Here is a 24,559-nt window from a genome sequence, read left to right as displayed (position 1 = left end):
TATCAAAGAAAGAAAAAAAAGCTTTACTCATGTAATATTTCCTTAGAACTCTCGTCGTCTGGTATTGTCTGCTACAGTTATTATAGACCCAAAGGAAGAATTGTGGGGGAAAAAAAAACAGCTTAAATTTGTTTAACATCTTTAATAATTCTACTATTTCTAAATCCTTCTACAAAAGAGCATTACAGTTCTTCAGTTTATTGCCAATATTATCTTTATAATAAAAACCCTAATGTTGCAGCTATAATACAAAGTTGTATTTATTGGCTCTATACTATAAAGCACAATGAAGAACATCTGATTTAAATAAATGAAAGCCATTTTCTGCTCAGGAATACTACTGTGTGTATATATATATATATGTGTATATGTATATGTACATGTATATGTATATATATACCATGTAGATTGTTTTACAACAGATACTAGTTTGCCAACCTTCAGATGACACTATGCTAGGTTGTGAGTTTCATATTGTTTAGCTAGTAGTTTCTTGTTGCCTTGGACAGCCTGGTGGCATGTAATGTTGAGAGACCACCTTGTCACCACCTGCTTTTCTCACAGGTGTCTCCACTGTGCGAGAATACTCCTATCCTTAAGATGCAAGGCCTAGCAAGAAGCCTCCCACAAATCTGCTGGATATCACAATGTTCTGTTTGACAAATTCTGTTGCCTCTTCAATTATGTTGTTGATTTCAGGTGCTGCCTTATTCATTCCTTCCTAATCTGTCTTTTTGCTTTGTTTACATCTTATTCAACTTTTTTCTAGTCAATCTACACATAGCCGCTGTGACTAGCAGTCTGAAAGAGAATAAATCTACCACCTACTGCAGTTGCTGCAAGTTTTCCAACTTTTTGAAACAAAAATCCTGCACACCAGCCAGTCACTCCAGTCATTACAATCTGGGTGGCTACTGAGTGTTTTTCTACCATAGGTCCAGAACTGTGGCCAAAACCATGATTCCACCAGTGGTGTCTTTTTGCCTACTCAGTTAGGTCCAACACTTCGTAACAGTCATCATCACTTTCATACTCTTGGGGAGAGGAGTTCTTGGTCACCAGGACACCGCCAGCAGCCTGTATAGAAGGTGGTGGCCAACTGCCCTCCTCTCTCCACTACTTTAAGAGACACTCTAGGCCCAGGTGGAAGTCTGTGATCTCTTTTTTCCTCCTCCTCTTTCTCCTCAGATATGATTAAATATTGTTTAGGTTTATCTTTCTAAATTTGAATGGGCTGAATTCTCTATGACATAGTAACAAAAAGCTACACGGAGTTTTAGGTAGAAAACAATAGAGGTCAAGATTCTATAAATAAAAATTAACTGAATGAATATATATATCTGATAAAGTTCATTTTTATGTACATACATTTATTCAATTTGATGATATAGACACAAATAAGTCTCAAGTTTTGAAAGAATCAGTAATATCGGCAAGATGCACAATTTTTGAAATATAGATAATTATAAACATAAAAATATAACTTATAAATTCATATGAAAATATAAATTATAAATGTTTTGATATTTCTAATGAAGCCCAATATAGCTTAAGCATTAAAAAGTAAACCACACTGGAAATTACAAAATATTAAGACTGAAAGATAATAACGTTAAGTGTCAAAGCAAGAGGGATAAAACTAGAGCAGTAATTAACAATGTTGTTAAAGTTTTAAAAGTATATTTTATAAATACTATATTGAAACCAAATGCACAGCACTGTCTTAATTCAGGCTGATATAAGTACCATAGACTACATAACTAATGAACAACAAGAACTTATTTCTCACAGTTCTAGAGGCTGTAAGTCTGAGATAAATGGGTCCGCATGGTTGAGGTCTTTCTGGCTGCAGACTTCCAATTCCTCCCTGCCCTCACAAGACAGAGAGCAGAGAGTAAGCATGCTCTTTACTGACTCTTGTAAAGACACTAATTCCGTTCAGGAGAGCTCCACCCTTAGGACCTCATCTAACCCTGATTACATACCCAAAGCCCCTCCTCCTAACACCATCACATTATAGGACAGGGCTCAACAGATAAATTATGATGTAGATATACATATTCAGTCAATATGTTTTACAAATAATTTAGTGAGAGTAAATAAAATAAAATAAAAAATAACTCTAAAGTAAGGATAATGATGATAACAGTACAGCTCATGAAAAAGAAAACCAAAAATGAGACAAAGAGATTCAAAGGTACAGAAAACAAAACTCTTAAAAAAATCAGTGCAATAAATAGTTATTTTTATGACATAAAAGTAATATTTTAAACAAAACAATTGAAAATAAAAGTGTTAAAGGAATAAAGAAGGCATGATTTTCATCACTTAGTAATATTTACTCTTTGATAATGAAAATAACATTTTTCTAATAGAATATCTGTTTTCAAAATAGTCATAGATGTTAGCCATAATTTATATGCAGGTATAGGTATACTTATTTTCTAAAATATAAAAGTAGATTTATAATAACATTTTAATTTGTGATATTTTTCCCTGACACTAATGCAAAATAAGCAACTGGATTAAAATTATAATTATTTAAATTGAACTTCTTATTGGTTAAAAGGGGTTATGAGGATCAGCTGAGTATAATATTTCCTTTGTGCATTTTAATGAAAACTAGAATGGCAAAGAGTTTTCCTGATACCTGTAAAGGTCTAAAAGAAGAGAAAGAAAAAATGGAGACAAATCATGAATTAAATTATGTAAACCTCAATATATCCAAACATTTTATGAATTCTATTTTTACATAGCACTCTAAGAAAACTCATGATGTTGAAAGTTTGCCATTTGTTTGTATTTATTATTTTGTTAATTCTTTTCTGGAGGACATGAAAAATTTTAATGTACCTGAAACCATTACAGAATCCTTGACACTCAGCTAGAGGCATTTTCATAAATTTAATACATTGTTATTTACCATTAAACATTATGTTATTTACCAGTCAGTCATTTTTAAAGTGTTCATGTTCCATCCAAGCTGAATAAATTTTGCATATTATTATGTTTAACATTATGTTTGACATTCTAATAATTTCAACATATGCTAGTATAAATATTTAGTAATTTCACTAAAAATTATTCATTTTTAATGTGATAAATCTTTTAAAAACCCAATTTGCTCATTGTCTGGGATCATGTTATAATGCATATTTAACTTTATTTCTTTTCTTTTATTTTTAAAATTAATTCCTAAAGAGAATGGTTAGCAATACTTTGAAGAACATTAAAAGATTTATATCCCTCCAAATTGTAAAGAAAATCAGATGTTATATTAAATAATGTATGAATGTGTTAGTTTCTCTGATGCCAAGAGAAATCATCAGGACTATTTAATTCTCATTGATTATGCCTTTTTTTCTTTCTCTTTTTTTTTCTTTTTGTGTGTGTATGATTTAATCTTTATTGTATTTTTCCTGTAAACATTTAGTCCCCTTTATCTCCCTCCCCTCTGCAATCACCACACTGTTGTCCATGTCCATGAGTCCTTTTTATTTGCTCAATTCCTCCACCCCTTAATGCTGCTTCCAGCTTAGCTGTCACCTACTCTCTGAGCCTGTCTCTATCTTCCTTGTTAGCTCAGTTTGTTCACTAGTTTCATCTTAAAAGTGAAATCATATGATATTTGTCTTTATCTGACTGGCTTATTTCACTTAGCATAGTGTTCTCCATGTCCATCCACACTATTTAAAGGGATTAATTTTCTTCTTTGTCTTTTTTTTTATATCCGAGAAGTATTCCATTTTGTAAATGTCTCATATCTACTAATGGAAACTTAGGCTGCTTCCATACCTTGGTGATTGGGCATGGTGCCACAATGAACATAGGGGTGCTTACTTTTTTTCAAATTAGTGTTTTGGGTATCCTTTTATTCCCAGAAGTGAGACTGCTGGGTCAAAAGACAGATCTGTCTTTAATTTTTTGAGGTCTCTCCATACTGCTTTCCATAGTGGCTGCACAAGTCTGCATTCCCACCAAAAGTATAAAAGTGTTGCCCTTTCTCCACATCCTCACCAGCATTTGTTGTTTGTTGATTTATTGATGATAGCTGTTCTGACAGGTGTGAGGGTGCTCATTGTTGTTTTTATTTGTTTTTCTCTGATGATTAGTGATGTTGAGCATCTTTTCATGTGTCCATTGGCCATCTGTAAGCCCCACATAGCAACAGTGATCCTGACAAAGAAGGACAGTACTGGATAGTAGGTAATCACATTACCTACTATCAAGTTATACTACATGGCCATAGTAATCAAAACAGCATGGCCTTGGCATAAAAACAGACACATAGATCAATGGAACAGAATAGAGAGCCCAGAAATAATCCCACAACCCTATAGTCAATTAATATTCAATGGAGGAAGCAAGCACATACAATGGGTTAAAGATAGTTTATTCAATAAATGGTATTGGAGAAATTGGACAGATATGTGCAGAAAAATGAAACTAGACCACCTTCTCACACCACACACAAAAATAAATTCAAAATGGATCAAAGGCTTAAATGTCAGATTCAAAGCCATAAAAACTGTAGAAGAGAACATAAACAGCAAAATATAGGATATTGCTCATAGCAATATTTTATCAGATGTATCTTCCCAGGGAAGGGAAACAAACACAAATAAATAAACAAATGGAACTACATCAAACTAAAAAGTTTTTGCACAAGAAAAGTAAACATCGACAAAATAAAAAGAGAACCAACCCACAGAATGGGAGAACATATTTGCGGATGCATTGATATGGGGTTAATATCCAAAACATATAAAGAACTTACAAAACTCAACACACACAAAAAAACCAAACAATCCTATGAAAAAGTGGGCAAAGAACCTGCCTAGGCCATTTTTTGTTAGCATGGATATCAGCAGTGTTTTAATTATTTTACTTGAGTGTAAATACATGTATTCTTTACCAAATATGTATAAGAGAAGTTTGGACATTAATATGCATTAATACCTCCTTTCCTAGGTTGTGTACATATGCTGATCACACTTTCATAGTGTTTATTTTTCATGAATTTGTTCAGTGATGTGTAGAATATAAACTTCCACCTCTCTGACTACTGGACTAAGGTACACTTGTCTCCTGTTTAAATACACTGAATTATATTTGTAAACCACAGAGAGCCACATAAAAGTGGACCCTCTGTGGTCTCTGCTAATCCTGTTAGTTTAGGTGTGATTTTTCTAAATTTCTGCTGTCAAGTTGCTTGTCAGTTTTACTTGTAATAGCTATTTCTTTAAATATTATAAACTATCTTACGAATTATCAAAGAATTTAGGATTTTGAAAGGAAAGTGTGTATTTCTATAAAGTCACTGTTGAAATAGTTTTAAAAAGTTGAAAAAAGTCTTTCAAATTATCAATGTATGCCATGTATTTAGTGCAAAGTGAACAAAAAATATAAGAATTCTATACACAGATGATTTCATAAGTGTCTTTAATTTCTTGATCATCTCTAAAGAAAAAAATAATGAAAAGAACAGAAGATTAATTTTAGGTATGTTTTCTGCAAGAATTTTGTCAGAAAATTAATATTATGTAATACATTTTTAAAAGAATTTTTTGCTTAGATAAACCTTGGTGAAAATGATTATTTATATATTTTTGCTAATTGATATATTTAAGTTAATTATATATGTTCAAACAGCTTTATTAACTTATTAAATACAATATCATTAGACTGCAAAAATATTTATACAATTGCAAAGAAATCTAGTATGAAAGGATTGTTTTCATTATTCATTTTGTTCATCATATAGGAAACTTTTGTGCTTCTATTTTATTGATATTATGATAAGCCTGTTTTATTGTAAATGTACAGGCAATATTACCTTTCACTCTCTTCCCATCCACTTTATGCTATAAAAGTGTATGAGTTTTAATTTTAAGGCAGAAAACCTGTTTCAATAAAATTTTGTACCATTCTTCCTAAGCTACATTATTGCTGAATGAGTGTTTAAGCAACATGAATTAAGGGATTCATCTATACAAATTCTTCTCAGCTTATTTTGATAGGTCAACCTAATAGAGTACTCAATACCAGGCCCTCAGTTAAAGAAAAGGCACTAGTTCACAGGAATCTGATAGACCAATAAGTAAATAAATATGCAAATGAACGAACACATGACACTAGTAATACCCTTCCCATTCTCCTAGCCAAGAATACAATGGAAGAAACTCCCAAGGTCTGCATTTCCTGCAGGTTTGGATGGAAGTGGATATTAATTTCTTTGTAACAAAATAACTTGACTGCTTAAAATCATTGATTTCCATTGTATTTGTTTACATGTCTTGCTGGACACAAATGGGAATACTTTGTTGCTTTTATCTATCAGATTTCCTTTACCATATTTTGATAGTGTTTATTTTTTTAATTGTTGGTTTAATTTGTTTTGGACCCCTGAATCCATTAAAGAAAATATGTTTGCAACCCAATTTTATGAAAAACCATTAACTGTCTAAATTAAAATCTAACCTGATGCTTTAAGCCACATTCACACATGAAAGTAAAGTATAAATTTCACAAACTGACTGCATAGAAATCAGTAAATGAAAGTGAAACCTGCCAATGAGATGGTCAGCCACAATGATTAATGTATTGGCCATATTATGCATATAAGTCTAATGTGCAAACTAGATATTGCATGCTCATTATTTTTTATTAAGTGTTTCTATTTTCTCTTATATATTATTAAAGTCCTAGTTATTTGAAGTAAACTATCAAATTTGTCAACTTTTATTCCTTTGTAGTACTGGGTTTCAAGTGAATCCAATAGCCACTGGGCATGAGCACTGCCCTAGAGACATCTTATTTCTGGTGAGTGAAATTGTGAGCTGACAAACTTGCCATTTTACTTTGCCAATATTGAAACTATTACAAAGATATTATGAGAATTATTCAGGACCAGAGTGCTAGTTGATTGTTGGCTGAAAATCATGTTGCAGATGCCCGATTCTTAACCCATTTGGCTATGTAACATCTCTTGAGAACCTGGTGTTAAAAGATTCAGGCTGTTTCAATTTACTCTTTTAATTAAAACATAGAACAGGAGATGAAACAAATAAAAGACATGAGAGCATGGCTCAAAATATCCTCTAGTTCTCTCTCTCAGTATTCTTTGTTACAATTCTGTAGTAGGGCTCCACCCACATGTCTCTAAACAACTACCACATTTTGTTTTGTTTTGTTTTATTTTTTTTATTATGCAACATGTCAAATTAAGAGGCTCAGAATGGTATTTTACATTCTATTCCTCAACATAGCATCGTTAGAAGGAACACATTATTCCAAGCATTGACACCTAGGCAGTGCAATGCACTGTAATACTTCATTATGCTTTCTCAGTTAGAGTTAAAAGCTATAGATTAAAAAATCCATCAACAACCCTTACTGAACATAAACTCTACAAACTTATAGAATAAAGGCAGTAGTTTACTAGTGAAATAATTGATTTTGATTGAAGAGAATGGTGTTGACATACCTTGCTAAAGAGAGAAGGACTAAAACCTTATTGTGATAAAAATTATATATGTATAACACCTACCCCTTCCAACAAAGAAACCTTTATTCTGTGGTTAAAATCACTAACTGGAAAAACAAAATTGGCAAGAATTATTTTCTGTTATGTATTCATTATTCAACACATGCAGTCTCCCCATGTAAAATATTAATGAGGAATGAGGCAGACATAACATCTTCCCCTTTTGCGACAGCATGGATGGATATGGAGATTGTTATGCTAAGTAAAATAAGCCAGAGAAAGACAAATACCATATGATTTCACTCATATGTGGAATCTAATGAACATGCTGGGCTAACATGCAAAACAGACAGACTCAGAGGAAGTAGGCTGACAGCTCTGGGGGAATGTGTCCGGTTGTGGAGGGATCAAGCAAAAAAGAAAGGACTCGTGAACATGGACTACAGTGTGATGATCATGAAGTTGAATATCTTTTCATGTGCTAATTGGCCATGTGTATGTCTTCTTTAAAAAGGGGGTCTATTCACATCTTCTGACCATTGTTTGATCAGGTTGTTTTATATTGTTGAGTTGTGTGAGCTCTTTATGTATTTTAGATATTAAACCCTTATTAAATATACTATTTGCAAATATCTTCTCCTACTCATCAGGTCACTTTTTGTTTTGTTAATGATTTTCTATACTGTTTAGAAACTTCTCAGTTTTATATATTGCCATGTGTTTATTTTTGCTTTAGTTACTCTTGATTTTGAAGTTATATTAAAAGAAACACTGAAAACAAGCAAAAACTAAGGCCTGTGTCAAGGAGGTTATTGCTATGTTTTCTTCTCAGAATTTTGTGGCTTCAAGTCTTATATTTAAATCTTTAATCTATTTTGAGTTAATTTTGTGTATGGTGAAAGATAGAGGTCTAGTTACATTCTTTTCATGTGACCGTCCACTTTTTCCAATACTATTTATTGAAGAGACTCTTCTTTTCCAATATGGTCTTTGGTTTTTGGTCATAAATTAACTATGTGTATATTAAGCTGCACATACAAATAAACCTGCACATAAATTAACTGTGCAGGTTTCTTTCTGAGTTTTCTATTTTGTTCCATTGATTTCTATCTGTTTTTATGCCAATACCATACTGTTTTAATGACTAGACCTTTGTAATATAGTTTAAAACTAAGTGGTGTGATATGGCTGATGTTATTCTTCTTTCTTAAGACTGCTTTGTCTATTTGGGGTCTTAATGGTGCCATCCAAATTTTAAAATTATTTGTTGTAGTTTTGTGAGAACTGACATTATTTTTATAGGGTTACATTGAATCTGTAGATCCTTTTGGGTAGTATGGACATTTTAATAATGTTAATTCTCCCAGTCCATGAATATGGAATATCTTTCCATTTATTTGTGTTCTATTTCAACAATGTTATAATTTTCAGTGCATAGGTCTTTCACTTCCTTGGTTAAATTTATTTATAGGTATTCTATTCTTTTTGATGCAATTGTAAATGAGACTAATTTCTTAATATTTTTGATAGTTCAGTATTTATTATATAATGATACATTTTCTGTATATTGATTTTGTAGCTTAGAAATCTCCTGAATTTATTTATTACTTCTACAGGGAATTTTTTTGGAGTCTTCAGGTTTATCTATATATTGTATCACACCATCTGAAAACAGTGACAATTATACTTCTTCCTTTCCAATGTTGACACCTTTTTTTTTCTTTCGGTTCTGTATGTATATGCTGTCACTATAGAAACAGCAGTCCTACATATCTATTTGGTATAGCCATTTGTCAAGGAAATTCTGACACACTATAATTTATATACATCATTTTACAAAATTGTTACACTGTGTTCAAATGTTATCTACTTGTTAGAACAATCATTATATATGTATGACTTTATAAATTGTAATATAACATTATAGGTATGACAAGTATGTTTGCACATATAGATATTTGTTTATAAATAGATCCATCTATACATAGAAAACTGACATAAACTAAACTTCTGTGTTAGAGTATCAAATAAAATTTGTCAAAATTGATCTAATTGGTAAAGTGTTATCTAGCCCACAGTATTAACTAAAAGGGTCTTTATTCACATCATCCAGTGTTAGTATGATCCATCTATGTAAGTCAGCAATTTTATTTTTCAGGAAAAAATTAATTTGATTTCAAAGACACTAAAAAGTATCCCACTATAAGGCAACATTTAGTTCTACTACCTGGTTGGATAACAATCAAATTTTACGGACCAGCATGACAATACAAATATTTTAAAATAAATTGAATAGTTTTTTTTCTTTGTAAATGGATTCAATGCTTACAAGTGTTCAAAGAAGAAAAATGAATTTACCACTATATTAAAAATTCAAGAAAACTTTTCACACTTAACTTACTTAGATAAAAAGTTCATCCTAAGACAAAATTTCAGCCTTCTTTTTATTCCAAATCTAATAGTTGTTGAATATATTCTAAATAGAACTTATAAACACATTATCTTATTGACCACTAAAAATGCCTATTTTAAATCATTTTTTTCAAAAATCGGACTTTTTATGTGGACATATATTTATTTATATTTTTGTTAGTTGTTATGTTTACCATACAGCCAAAATAATTTTCTATTCTGTGTGAATGTATGTGTGTTGTGGGATGGGAATATTGTGCAGGTTCAGTTATAAAAACTGTGGTCCAATATCTACTGAAAGAAGGAATAAGGGAAAAGTTTTGAGAATTTTGAGTCAAGATAGTATTCAAATGAAATACTTAAATCCATAGAATAAGCAAAAATGTTCTACCTAATTGTTATTAGCTATTATATTTAGAAAATCAGCTTTCTATAAAAAAACACAAACACATGAAACTTGAGAATTTTAAAATAGTAGAAATCTCAAAGTGTTAAACTTGAGAAATCATTTAATTATTTAATCTTGGATTTTAGAAGTGATACCAGAAAATTCAAGTAACTCGATAAACTTCATACAGGTAGTTAGTGAAAGAGAATTAGAATCTAGCTGTTCCAATATCTTGATGGCTTAATATACTTCAAGAAACCTCTGCCACACACCACCCTGTATCCATCCCCTGCAAGTGCCCTTGACATCCTCCCTTCCATATAGACATAATGATCTGAAAATATCAGACAGTGCTGAGGTTGCTTGACCACATTCTTTGTTCTTCTCCCTGTGTGAAACTTAGTAATCTTTAGGATACTCTGCATGGTTAGAGTTATGTCTCTTCCTTGGGTCTTCTATAACCAGCCTTCTCAACAGTTTTTCTCTATGCAGGTGGTAAAGCTGATCCAAAATGCATAGCTCAAACTTGTCAGGCCATAAAAGCATTGAATTTTGTGTTAGATTGTACTTGGATGAAGCCTGAGTGTTCTAATAGAGAGTAAACATATAAAATAAATCAATCAGCCAAATATGAAAGTAAATTTTCAACATAGCCATTATTAACTATTTCTTAGTAGATATCACTATACCTTCCTAGGTGCTTACATTTTTCCTCCCTCAAAATTATTTCTCAACTATTTCACATGATCACCCATACCCAGCACTTAGAAAAATAAACTCGTTGCCAAAATCACTGCCCTTGGTGGATGTTCTGTTTTTCCAATGTGTCAGGCTATTTCCCAGTTAAATATCGTAATTATTCATTTTAATCAATTCCAATTTCTGTGATGAAGTGGAGAATTACCTTCATTTAAAAGCACTGCATCATTAATAAATCAACAAACTACAAGTGTTGATGAGGTTGTGGAGAAAAGGGAACCCTATGACACTGTGGGTGGGAATGCAGACTGGTGCAGCCACTGTGGAAAACAGTATGGAATTTCCTCAGAAAACTAAAAATGGAACTGCCTTTTGATCCAGTGATCCCTGCTGGGACTATACCCTAAGAATCTTCAATCACCAATCAAAAGAACCTATGCACCCCAATGTTCATAACAGTGTTATTTACAATAGCCAAGTGCTGGAAACTGTCTAAGTGCCCATCAGTAAATGAGTGCATCAAAAAACTATGGTACCTTTACACAATGGAATACTATGTAGCAGGAAGAAAGAAGGAGCTCCTACCCAATGTGACAACATGGATGGAACTGGAGAGCATTATGCTCACTGAAATAAGCCAGGTGGTGAAAGACAAATACCATATGATCTCACTTATAAGTGGAACCTAATCAACAAAACAAACAAATGAGCAAAATAGAACCAGAGATATACAAATAAAGAACAAACTGACAGTGACCAGAGGGAAAGGGGGAAGGGAATAACGGGGTAAAGAAAGGGAAGGAACAAAGAAGGAACACAAATAGAGAACCCATGGGCACAGACAATGTGGGGAATTGACTGTGGGAGTGGGGGTGGGGTAGTGGTGAGCAATGGGGAAAAAGGCAGGACAACTGTAAGTGAACAACAATAAATAAAAATAAAAAGATAAAGGTGCTGAGGATAATATATGCTGAATTATTTTAACAAATAATCTTGGATAAAACTTTTTCTTTTATTAATGAACAAGTTCAAATCTTGCCTGTTTTAAAAGAGTTCCAGATATTCTTCATGAGCAACCTTCAGAGACCCTGCTTCAGGCCATGCTACTGTAAGTGTTAATAGTGGCTCTTGATTTTTTTTAATTTAAATTTTATTTATTTAGGTTTAGAGAGAGGGAGAGGGAGGGAAGAAGAGAAGAGAAACATTGATGCAATGAGCGAAACATCAATCAGGTGTCTCTCCTATGCATCCTGACCAGAAGCGCCCAGAGCAGGGGCTGAACCTGTAACCCAGTCATGCACCCTGACATGGAATTTAGTGACCCTTCACTTTGTGAGTTGATGCCCCACCAACTGAACTGTTAGTCAGGACTCTTGTTGATTTTTAATGGTTCTTTTTCACAGCTATACTGGTGCTTGTGAAGAAATTAATAAATGCTTTTTAATGGAATATATGTTTTTAAATAGAAACTCGAGTGATGTCATTTTAAAATTTATCAATATTTTGAAAATATGCATTTCAATTTTTAATTATTTATATTTATGTATTTCCATTTATATAAATTTAAAATATTTTAAAGGTGTTAGAGTTGACAATTTTATCATTTTCTTTTTTGGAATATCTCAGGTATCTTTCTCTTAGGAACTTCTGTAATTCAGAAAGTTATGTATATTAGATTTTTAACTATTTATGCAATCATAAAATTACATTTTTTCTTTTCCAATATTCTTCATCTTCTTCTTTAGTTTCATTAAAATTGCATTAAATTTAACTTAAGAAAAATATGCCTTGTAGACACCATATTTTAGGCCATTGTGAAGTTAAACATTAGTTTAGCCCAATATTTTTTTTTTAAGATTTTATTTACTTATTTTTAGAGAGGGAAGGGAGGGAGATAGAGATAGAGGCAGAGAGATAGAAACATCAATGTGCGGTTGCTGGGGGTTATGGCCTGCAACCCAGGAATGTACCCTGGCTGGGAATCGAACCTGGGACACTTTGGTTCCCAGCCCGTGCTCAATCCACTGAGCTACGTACACCAGCCAGGGCAATCAATATTTTTTATATTTATCCAAATTATTACAACCTATTTTATTGAATTATGTCTACTGTCATGGAGCAAGTCAAACAGTGTATTTTTAAAATCTGATAGTTTGGTAATAAATAAACATTTTATTTCCATGATTAAATATGATGAAAACCTTCCATAAAAATATACTGGTCATAGGATTTGAAGGCATGTATAGAAATGTATTTTTTATGATTTTATTTAAATAGAATCTTTATAATAATAGAGTATATCATAATTGGGTATAGCACTTGTTATCCTCTCCACGGTAAAGTTACACACATAGTGAACTCTTCAGAATCTGTAATCAGTGATGGGGGAGTAGGAAGGTGAAGATGCTTCCTGGGGTAGCACATGTGAGAATTTGAGCTCTCTGCACCATAGATGTATACTGAAACATAGAGTACATTACTCACTATGCCTGGGCCTAGTGCATTACCTGTAAAATTGTAGGAGGGTGCAGCCAAAGGGTCCCCAAATAGAGATTTGGAATGGGGTTCAGAACTCAAGGTGTCCAGGAAATATTAGAAAAATATATAGAATGTCCTCACCCCCCACCCCAGGGGAAGGGACAAATGGAGCAGGGCCCTTGAGAGCTGTTTTGCATAGCAACAGCCTTGCAGCTACCCTCTGGCGTGGTCATTTAGCATGTCTATGGCCTTTAACTGGTTGCATGGATATGTTAAATAGCTGTGATCATCTCTGTGCCAGGGGAATGGAAGTAACTTCCCCACCCAGAGGTAACTGGGGGGGCAGGTCCCCTGAGTTATAGCGCCTGCGTGGGAGCTCAGAGAAGATTGGCTCCAGGACATGGGGCCGTGCCTGCCCAGACTCATGATGGCAGTCCAGTAAAGCTGGAAGGATACGAGTTCTGGCATGTGAAGCCGAGTGTGGGAGGAGTCGGAAATGAGTCTGCAGAGGAAGATTGGCCGCAGGGATTTAAAACCCAGACTTGGCGGCCATTGAGAGAGAACCATGAAGCTGTGGCAGTGCAGGGAGGACAGCAGCCACTGAGGAGAGAGAACCATGTGGCTTTAGCAGAGTGGGGACTCCTGCAGCCACTTAGACACCGTCCGCGATGCAGCCACCTGAGGCTCCTCTACTGCCTGGCTCCGAGCCCCAGCCAGCTCTACAGCCGAGGCTGCGAGAAGGGGCCACCAATGAGTGACTCGGGAGCACCGGGTCACTGCCGGGTCGCCACAGCCACAGCCAGGCCTCTGCTTGCTGTGCCCGTGCTCTCACCGCTCAGGCTCAGCCAACCTTGCAGCCAACTGCTCTGGCCAGGACACGACGATCTCCGCGCTAGCCCTCTCGGCGTTGCTGCCACTGCTCTCTCAGAAAAGGGGATCACCCCCCTGCCCCCCCGCAGCCATGAGGAGAATCACCACGTGGCTTTAGCTGGCGATCCTGGCAACGCAACCAGTGGTGCTGGGAACTAAGGAAGGCCTGCCAGCTGAGCACAAATTACTAGGAAAAACCAAGAGCTGCCTAAGCCATGGACTTCTATTTCTTCTCCTGAGATACGGTACCCCAGACTGGGCAAAGGGGGGAAGGAAGGACTGTGTGTTTGTGGGTGTTTCAAGGGACTTTGGGATTTTAACAAAGACATTAAGTCATTACTTTTAGTTTGTATAACTTGAATAAATAACTCTTTTCTTTTTCACCAATCTCTAGCATGAAGAGCTATAATTCTCTGGCTTAGGGAGAGGTAAACCTAGTACAGGGGGACCCCAGGAGAAACGGGGATTAATTCCCTAGCATTGTGGAACTCTCTTCCCTGGTGGCCAATCGGGGAGGATCATGGGAAACCACATGCACAGTAGCTTTAAAGTAATGCAACTACTTGTATATACTCAGTAAAAGCCCACTAAAACTAGCCAGGAAGGATCCGCTCTATAAGCATAAAGTCCCTCCAGCCCATGAGGTCAATCTCTGCTTGGAGTTGGCCTGCTCCCATGTTCTCTTCTTTGAACTCTGGGTGTTCGGTTCAATTCTTTGTCCCGATCACTAAGAACCTGGTTACCTGTGCCCACCTGTGACAAAATGGGAATGTGATGTGCACAGTGACAGATTGCTTTGAAAAATAATGTGCTTTACATAGTATAGGTGCTCCACAAATGTTAACTCTTCTGTTCAAAATAATCACTATGTACTATTTTAAGAAAGAATACCCTCTGAATACCTAGGGATAGTATCATAATTTTAAGTTTTGCAACATGAACTTAGCTATTCAGTTTCATAAATGGTCTGACTGTTAGGACCTTACTTACTCTTCAGATGAAATATGTTTTAAATAAATTTTGATGCCCTCCATCCCAATTTTAGACACCTGCCTTTTTATCCTTTCAACTTAGCATTGCTATTTCAGTAACAGCTAAACTTTGAGGTGGTCTTTTCTTTTAAAAATAGCCAAAATGTAAAGAATAAAAAAGCTACCAAATAGCCATTTGCTTGACTATATAACATGATTTTGACAGACTTGTCTTTTATTTAAGATTATCCTGAAATATGGAGTTGCTAAATTAATTGAGCCATAAAGTACAGACAATCCATTTAGCTATGAACATAATTAATCCCATTCATTTATTGAAATTCCCCACATGTTATCAGTAAACCTATAAATAAATATGAATATTAAATTAAAAGCTAACATGCTGCTAGAAAAGTGATAGGACTAAGTAGGAAGTTTCAAGACAAAGCACTGATTTATTCCACTGACAATACCTATGCTTAGAAAGTTTCTGTGTTGTGAATTAAAAACCATCAATAATGGAAACAAAAATACTTTTATAAGATTGTCAAACAAGGACTAATATCTGAATGTGAAACTAATAATAATCAGGATTCTACAATTATCATTCTACAAGCATAACTGGTATTGTTACAGGGTGCAGCCAAGAGGGAGGCCCCAAATAGGCATTTGAAATGGGGTCCAGAACTTAAGGTGTCCAGGAGATTTTAAGATGTCTCCATCCCCCACCCCAGGGTGTGGGTTGGGGGAAGGGACAAATGAAGCAGGGCCATTGAGAGCTGTTTTGCATAGTAACAGCCTTGCAGCTAACCTCTGGGTTGGTCATTTAACATATCTATAGCCTTTGGCTGGTTGCATAGATATGTTAAGTAGCTGTGATCAGCTCTAAGACAGGGGAACAGAAGTACCTTCCCCCCCAAGATGGGACCTGGGATGCAGGTCCCCTGAGTTATAGTGCCTGCGTGGGATCTCAGAGAGGATTGGCTCCAGGACATGGGGCCACGCCTGCCCAGACTCATGATGGCAGCCCAGTAAAGCTGGAAGGATACGAGTTCTGGCATGTGAAGCCGAGTGTGGGAGGAGTCGGAAATGGGGCTGCAGAGGAAGATTGGCCGCTGGGATTTAAAACCCAGATTTGGTGGCCATTGAGGGAAGAACCACGCAGACTCGATGGAGTAGAGAGCCATGTACAGCCATTGAGGAGGAGAACCAGGCTGCTTTAAGAAAAGAGCCATGTGCAGCCCAGAGGAGGAGAGCTATGCACAGCCCTGAGAGAAGGAGAACCGTGCTGCTTTAGGAAGGAGAGCCATGCGCAGCCCTGAAGAGAGAAACCACGCGGCCTTGATGGAGTGGAGACTCCTGCAGCCCTGAGAGAGGGAGAACCACACGGCAGCCTTGGAGGAGAGAACCATGCAGTTTTGGCAGAGTGGGGACTCTCCATTCCTGCAGCCCTGAGAGAGAGGACCATATGCCTGGCAGAGTGGGGACCCCCACAGCTTTAGAAGGGGGAACCACCACCTGATTTTAGCAGAGATCCCGGTGACTCAGCGGAGGGTGCTGGGAACCCCAGTCGAGATGGAGTTCTAACTGGGAAGAACCAGAGGACTGCCTAAGCCATGGACTTCTATTTCCTTTCCTGAGATACGGTACTCTGGACTGGGCAAAGGGGGAAGGAAGGAAGGACTGTCTGTTTGTGGGTGTTTTTAAGGGACTTTGGGATTTTAGTAAAGACATTAGGTCACTACTTTAAGTTAGTATAGCATCAAATAAACATTTTCTTTCCTTTTCATGAATCTCTGGCATTGAGAGACGTCTTTCCTAGGGCGGCGGACATAACGGACCGGGGCCTTCTTTTAGTAATAGTATATCATCCCAGGCCCCCCCTTGTGTGTTCTGTAACAGTATTTTGACATTTGGGAAATGGCTGCATCTGAGCTGAGGGCCTTTGTATATTCTCAGCATAGAAAGATGAATTCACAGTTGGACTATAATTTGGATGACTAAGTAGCAATTGTAGAAAGAAAACAATGTGGTCTTCATAGAGATATTAAACTTAAATTGTTTATTTATTTTGGTTATGTATTTCAGGTTGTCTCCAGAAATATATGAAAAGATTGTTCCGTGGTCAATTAACACAGGTATTTTCACTCACCTTGTAACCGGAAAAGACACTAGCATTTGGGTTGCCTGTCACTACCAGATCCAATAAACAATGACAGCGACTGAATCATTTATGGCCGCTTTATTCAGATGGCCGGAGATATGAGAAAATGGCAGGTTTATACCTTAACAAACCATTTTCCCTTCTCTTTCCTGGCCAGTTCTTTTATAAGGGGTTGGGGGAGGACAAACAAGGTGCAGTGAGGGCTTTGAAATTCAGGGAAGATTAGGTGAGTGAAGCTGCAACATTCTGGTTCTCAGCAGTTAGCTGTTCCCAAGAGGTGGGGGTGGTATCACAAAAGGCCCAGACGCCTCCAACTTGTCCCCAGGCAGGTAATCTCTAGCCAGTGCCCCAGGAGGTCGGCTGCTTTTCTCAGGAGCCAGAGTGGGTCTTATCTGTAGTTTCTGAAACAAAAGCTTAATATACACATTACTTGCTAGACTTACAGTTTTTTACCTTAAGCTAAAATTTTCCAAGTCTTGAGTGCCCTATCAACCTGACCTTTGTATCACCACAGTGGAAGTTCAGAGTATCAGGCTTTAGGATTCAGTCAGAAAGAAGCTACTGATCTTTTGTCCAGGTGCCCCTGTATGTTTACTGATGTGTAATTCTGAACAGTGTGAGAGTAAATCAACTTTGGATCTCTAGATGAACAAATTAGTGACAAACAGCATAAATCTGCCAAGTTTAATACAACAAAAATAATTTTGTTATTATTTACCTGGTATCTTCCTTTAAATTAAAAACCAAGCAACCCTCAATACTCAGGAGTGGGCAAAAGTAGGTTTACAGTTGTTCATATGGAAAAAGACATACAGGTTATGATTATTACAATACCTTTATTAACTCAAAAATGTGACTCACAACTGTAAACCTACTTTGCTGACTCCTATAAATAAGTTTATGCACATGATATTGCAAGCATTAAGTGAAGACTTTAACAGAAATACTTAAATAATCATAATTTATACATCATCTTCTCATTCCCTTCAATCAAACTGAAATTGAAGTGATATTCATTTTCTAAAATCTCTTGTTCTTTAGATCTATTCTCTACAGATAGACAATTGAATAAAGTATACTATATATTTTTTACAGAAATTCACATTATATCAACTCATTTGTATATTTCTGTCTTTGAAAGCACCAATTAGACTGCACTGGAAACAAGAGGACTAGATGAAGGTAACCTGTAAGCAGATTTAGGCAATAGGATTATATTGTTTTGCTCCACTATTCAGATATTAAGATGCCACACACTTTTACGAATTCTCAAGAAACCAGTTGCAAATTGACAAGTGTACTGTGGTTTCCCATTACTACCAAATCAAACGAAAGGCTATTTTGTTGTGTTAAGTTAAATAGTATAACTTGATTTTCAACATTCTGTTTCAAATTTGAGTCCCCCTTTCACACTTTCAAGCTGTAATTTTAATTATAATGGAAATGCTAAATTCTTATCTAAGTATTGTTTTCTGCTTAAAACTGCTTCATGTTTTGAAAATATTATTTCCTTTAACAAAATGTGATGTAATTATAGAGTTTGGATTATAGATATATCTGCTCAATTTCTGTTCAGGACAGGGTCATATTTAAGAGCAAGTGTTCTGCTTGACTATGAATCCCAACTCTACATTTATTGCTGTTGTGATGTGCAAAAAATAAACGTCTGCAGAGAGTCTCATTGAGTAATATACATATAAGGTGCTGTAAATATACTCCTAGGTAGCCCTTATTTTAAAACAGGAAACTAGTTCAATTAAGAAAAATTTGCAGATTTATAATAATTTTTAAATAATTAAAAAAACACTTGTACTTCTACATTTAAAATTTTTCACTTGAATAGTTAATTATTCCAACAATATTTGTTTAAAATACTAGTATTTCTCTTTTGAATTTCTACATTAGTGTTCTATTGGTAATTAACAAATAATTCAAAACATAGTGATTGAAAATAATGATAATTTATTTTCTCATTTTTGTGGGTCATGAAATTGATGCAGCTTGGTTTGTAGTTCTAGCTGTCAATTTCTCAAGGAGTTGCACTAATTGAGAGTGGCTGAGAGCATAAGATTGTCTCAAAGTCTTCTTCACTCAAGTGTCTAGTGTCTGAACTGGGAAGACTTGAACTGCTGGGAGCCGGAGCAGATCACACTTCTTGGTTATCTTTATCTCTAGTTGTTTTGTCCATGTGGTCTCTCCAACATGGCAGCTTCAGAGTAGTCACACATCCCCTACAGATACTCAGGGATCCAAAGTCATGAATCCTAATGGAGAGACGTCTAAGAGATACCAGTTTGTGAATTTTGAATGCATCTCTTCCACTGCAAATAGAAGAGGCAGCATGAGCCTCATTCCTTGAATACTGTGACAGGACATAGCTGAACAGCAGCCATTCCCAGATAAGTAGTTATCTCAAGGTCGTACGCTAACCCCCGCTTTCTGCTTCTGTATGCCCGCTTTCAGCAGCTGCACTCCTTCCCCTTCCTCCTTCTGCCTTTGTAACAAGAATATAAGCCAGCCCCAGCCAGAACCTGGGGCCAAAAATTTGGAATCTATCTCCTTTGGGTCCGTATGGGTGAATAAAACTCTCCTTTGCAAACCCCGAAATCATTTAAGTCGTCTTTTCTGTAACATTTTGGTTCCCTGACTGGGAAGTGACTCACACGAGCAGACTGTTGCCTCCGGTGAAGGCATCTGTGGGGAGGCTGGTGGGGCCCAGCGGTGATAAGGAGGCTTGCACCCCAGTGTTTAGGGTCCTGGGCATCCCAGGCTCCTTGGGCTCAGCCCCTGGACCACTCTTTGACCTGGGCTGGTGGGGTGCAAACTGGTGAGATCTGGGAAGGTGTCTATCTGGTAAGTGCCTCGGGGACCTGTGCTCGAGACCAGGCCCACCCTTGTGGTGTAGGAGGGATTGATCAGCCCTCAGGCCGGAAGGTCCAGGTAGGGGTCCCACTGTTTGGGTGGGTGGGAACGTGATAAGCTCTGTGTGCTTGTGTGAATGACTGTTTGTTGCTCCACAGGCAGAAGCCTAGGGAGTGAGAGTCAGCCCTAACCTACAGTTCCTCGGTTTGTCATATGGCATAACGGTTGGGAGTTTAACCCGAATTCTACCCAGGCAGCCTTAGCTAAGACAGACCCAAGTCCCTCGAGAGAGGAGAAGCCAGGTGGGCGATCCAAGAGCCCATTCCCTTGTCTGTCAGTGCCAATTGGGAGAATTCATTATGGGGGGGCATGTATCTGCCATAAGACGGGATCTGAAAGAGTAAGTCTCTGCCGTTGGTGTTGTTTCTGATCAGAAACCCTCTGTACTTGAAGACCTGTTTAAGGTCACCTGTAAGACCTAAGAAAGGTCACCTGTAACTACTTACGGGAGAATGCCTTTGCCCTCTGGGACCCAGGGAGGGTCATTTGGGGCTGATGAGTGCTTCAGCCAGAGGCACAGCAGCATGTCTCTGCCAAGAGACCAGGCCTGAAGAAGCATGTCTCTGAGAAGCACTGATGGATGCATCAGTGCAAGAGAATGCCCCTACCTGTATATTGTTCTGGAACTCTGTATTTTGGATTTTGCTCAGTATCTGCTTTGAAAAGGAAATTGAGGATTCCAGGGAAGGCTGAAACTTCACACTCTATAGGAAAGTAAATGAGAAAGTATAAGATATGAAAATGAAGAAGATCTGTTGGAAACTGTAAAAATAAATGGAAAAGTAAAAGTTTTAGAAAGAAATTATGTAGTGTTAGTAATTGAAGGTATAAGTACTAGTATGAGGTATGCACCTCTGGTGTATATCAGAAGGTATATGAAAGAAAGACTGAAGGGTTTGTGAATGTTGCAGAATGTCTGGAAGTGAAGGTTTTGAGAAACTCAGTGGATATCAGAAGGGAAAGGATTTTCCTTCACACTTTGTATTTTTCTCCCTACCTGATCCCTCCAGAATTTGACATTCTGAAGGAGTGAGTGAAGACATAAGGTTTCTTTGCATAAAACCAATAAGACCAGTCATTAATAGTGGTTTTGTTAACCAAGACTTTGACTGGAATGTCACGTCTGAATGGGGGGGAGGGTCATGTATGGGTTCTGGTCTTTACCAGAAAGGCCAGGGGAACTGGGATTGACTTGCAAAGCTAGCATAAGCCCACGAGAAAAGCCTAGTAACTTGGTTGGTTGTGTGGTTCATGGCAATCTTTCCAGGGAAGGAACAAATGTTGCTTTCATAAAAGATGGCCAAAAAGGAACCTGTGGGCACAACGGAAGCCTGAAGGATTTGAGTGAAACAACTGGTACAGGCAAAGCCAGATGGTGGATGTGTGGTTCTGCTTCTGTGCCCCGAGGGGTGGACTGAAAAGTCAATTTAAAGGTTTGCTGTGTGAGTTCCAAAGCAGACTTAAATATCATGAGTGATCCATGCTGCTCTTGGTGTGTTTATGCAAACGAACAGTCAAAATGAAAAGCGGGACTCAAAGTAGTCCCTGTAATAACAGTGAGGGTGATCTCTAAGGAGAAAAATTGTGGTTCAAGGAAAATCACAATGCTCAGTATTGGACATCAGAATGACGCAGCTAACTGTCTTGAAAGTTTCTTTTTGGTTGAAAGTTGAACCTGGTTTTGTAATATCCATCAAAGATATACAATTTACAGGTACTGAGGACCTGTCAAATTGACATTGCTAAATGTCATTGCAGGAAAGACCTTGCAGCTGAATGTCTCCCAAAAGACAGTCTCATAGGCACAGAGACTGGTTTGGGAACTATTAACCTGTGTGTTCTTCTGTTTTCATAGGACATATGCCTATGACTTCATTACCTGAGTGATTGGTTGCAATATAGGCCTCACTTAAAGAGCCCATTTTTCATCATCGCCCCTGAAACTCAACAGTTTGGCTTAACTAAGTGGTTGGGTTGGTGAGCAGTTCAGGCAATCTGTGGGCTTCACTTTAGAACTGATTTTCCCTTTTCTGTCTTGATGGCTTGGACAGAAAGGGTTCAGATACCTGAAAGCAGGGATTGTTACAGGGTGCAGCCAAGGGGGGGGACCCTAAATGGGCATTTAAAATGGGGTCCAGAATTCAAGATTTTAAGATATCTTCACCCCTTCTCCCACAGGTGTGAGTTGGGGGAAGGGACACTTGGAGCAAGAGCATGCAGGGCTGTTTTGTTCAGCAACAGCTTTACAGCTAATCCATGGCATAGTTATTTAACATACCTATAGCCTTTGGCTGGTCACTTAGATATGCTGAATAGCTATGGCCATGCTCTGAGCCAGGGAGATGAAAAGAGACCCCTCTGGCCCAGTATGTGACTGGGGAGCAGGTCCCCCAAATTACAGAACCTGCGTGGGAACTCAGAGAAAATTGGCTCCATGACATGGGCCCAGACCCATGATGGCAGCTGGATGGGAGAGGGTACCAACCCATCCAAGATCTGTGGGTCATCAACGAAGCAGCTGTCACCCTCCACCCGGTCATCCCAAACCTGTACACTGCCATGAGCCAGCTTTCCCCAACAGCAACATAGTTTACCTGCCTTGATCTGAAGGATGCCTTTTTCTGCATTCCTGTGGCACCTTCCAGCCAACCCATTTTTGCCTTCGAATGGAAAGATCCGCACACTGCGGTCAAGACTCCATTGACCTGGACTAGACTGCCTCAGAGGTTAAAGAACTCCCCAACCTTATTTGGGGATGCTCTGGCAGGAGACCTGAAGCCCTTCGCTGAGGGGGGCCGGACTTGATGATTCTGCAGTACATGGACGGCCTCCTCCTGGCGGCCCCATCCCGGGAACGGTGCTGGTAGGAAACGTACACACTGCTGAAGGGCCTGGCTGAATTATTTTACTGAAGTCAAGCCTAGCCAAGGGTTTAAATACCTCCTGGTGATCATGTGTACCTTCTCTGGATGGGTTGAGGCTTTCCCCACCAAGACAGAGAAAAGCCAGGAAGTCACTCGAGCCCTCCTGAGAATGGTCATCCCAAGGTACGGATTGCCTCTGACCATTGGAAGTGACAACGGGCCAGCCTTTGTCTCACAAATCGTCCAAGAAGCAGCCAAGCTTCTGGACATCCCGTGGAAACTACACACTGCCTATCGACCCCAGAGTTCTGGGAAAGTGGAAAGTAGAGCGGATGAACCGGACTCTTAAAGAAACCTTAGCTAAATTTCACCAGGAAACTGGACTGCCCTGAATGGATTTGCCGCCTCTAGCATTCCTTAGGGTTAGAAACACCCCTAACCCCTCAGGATATACTCCAGACAAGTTAGTTTTTGGGAGACCTCCCCCAATTCTCAGTTTACCAAAGGGGGGACTCTGGTTGCAAGGTGAATTAGGACAGACAAAATATCTTCAGAAGCTAGGGGAAACATTAGGAAAAATAAACGGGGCCAGTTTAGGCCAGGGACCCCTAACCCGAGGGGGGCCAGCTCACTCCTTTAAACCGGGAAGTTATATACGGGTAAAAGATTGGAAAAAGAACCACTTTAGCCCCTGTGGACCAAGCCATACTTGGTATTACTAACCACCCTGACTGCCCTTAAAGTTGCAGGAATCACCCCTTGGATCCACTATAGCCAGGCCAAAGCAGCAGCAGATCCTGAGGACCCAAGGACTAGGCTTGCACCTAGGCTACCCATGCTCCAGAGGATGCCAGCCAGTAAAGAAGACACCAAGGAATGGACCATTGTTCCACAGGGTACCAGATTTTAATTGGCACCTTCACAGGAGCATTGGGAATTGGACTAGTGACTGTGACCCCTGTGGAATGGAATCCCGCGGAGCAGATCACCCTAGGGATAGTTTATCTCTTTTTGGTCTCTGCATTTGGGTTATTTGTATGCTTTGCTTAACAAATGCAGCCCCTGTCTCAGCCCCAGCCTGCAAATGTAATACCCCTGAGCATAAGATTATGCTCAGCAGTAGAGTGGTCTCTTACTATCTCCCAGGGTCAGCTTTCAGCTCCTTCACTGACATGCCATTGGGTTGCGTTCAGCCACAGCAATCCCTCTGCACTTGAGGAGGGAAGGTATACTGGACTGGAGTGATATCCAGGACCATAGGATACCAGACCTGGAGGTGTCAGGCATATGGGACCCTGCATCCTC

At 38.0% G+C, this 24,559-nt stretch overlaps 1 pseudogene; it reads right to left on the bottom strand.

The window, feature by feature from the left end:
- Positions 1-397: 397 nt before the first annotated feature.
- LOC114492053 lies at positions 398-23,237 on the bottom strand (annotated as a pseudogene).
- Positions 23,238-24,559: the final 1,322 nt, after the last annotated feature.

This window comes from Phyllostomus discolor, chromosome 1 (genome assembly GCF_004126475.2).
Source record: "Phyllostomus discolor isolate MPI-MPIP mPhyDis1 chromosome 1, mPhyDis1.pri.v3, whole genome shotgun sequence".
NCBI classification, from domain to species: domain Eukaryota; kingdom Metazoa; phylum Chordata; class Mammalia; order Chiroptera; family Phyllostomidae; genus Phyllostomus; species Phyllostomus discolor.
Note: the sequence above shows the minus strand (reverse complement) of the source record. Positions and strands in the feature narration are given on the sequence as shown.